The 350-nt window shown below is 33.4% G+C and overlaps 1 protein-coding gene across 14 annotated transcripts in view; it reads right to left on the bottom strand.

Annotated features, from left to right (window-relative positions):
- The window catches only part of LOC119584976 (stromal interaction molecule homolog), a 99,451-nt gene that overhangs the window by 16,326 nt on the left and 82,775 nt on the right, over nt 1-350 (bottom strand). The gene's annotated exons all lie outside the window — the stretch shown is intronic.

The following is a 350-nucleotide window of genomic DNA, read 5'->3' as shown; positions in this document are numbered from 1 at the left end:
GACTTCAAAATGTATGAACTAATATGGATATATTCAAGATTCATATAAAAAGAATACAGCACAGCAAGAGTACAATGAACAGACTGAAACTGAAGGACTGGACCATCATTACTTGCAGAAATAGCAGATTCTCCCATAACTGGCCATCAATATCATGAATCAGAATGCACTAAAGGTAGAGGAAGTATCAAAGTACAATGAATGAATTGGCAATAACTGTTCATAATGCAATATGTTGCATTCAGAAGGCACTAATTATATTTACCTATTTCTACCACTCTCTCTTTATTCATTTAATAATTTATCCATTACCATTATAGATTCCTGTGCACTCAAAGCTGACTGCAAAC

Source organism: Penaeus monodon, chromosome 19 (genome assembly GCF_015228065.2).
Source record: "Penaeus monodon isolate SGIC_2016 chromosome 19, NSTDA_Pmon_1, whole genome shotgun sequence".
NCBI classification, from domain to species: domain Eukaryota; kingdom Metazoa; phylum Arthropoda; class Malacostraca; order Decapoda; family Penaeidae; genus Penaeus; species Penaeus monodon.
Note: the sequence above shows the minus strand (reverse complement) of the source record. Positions and strands in the feature narration are given on the sequence as shown.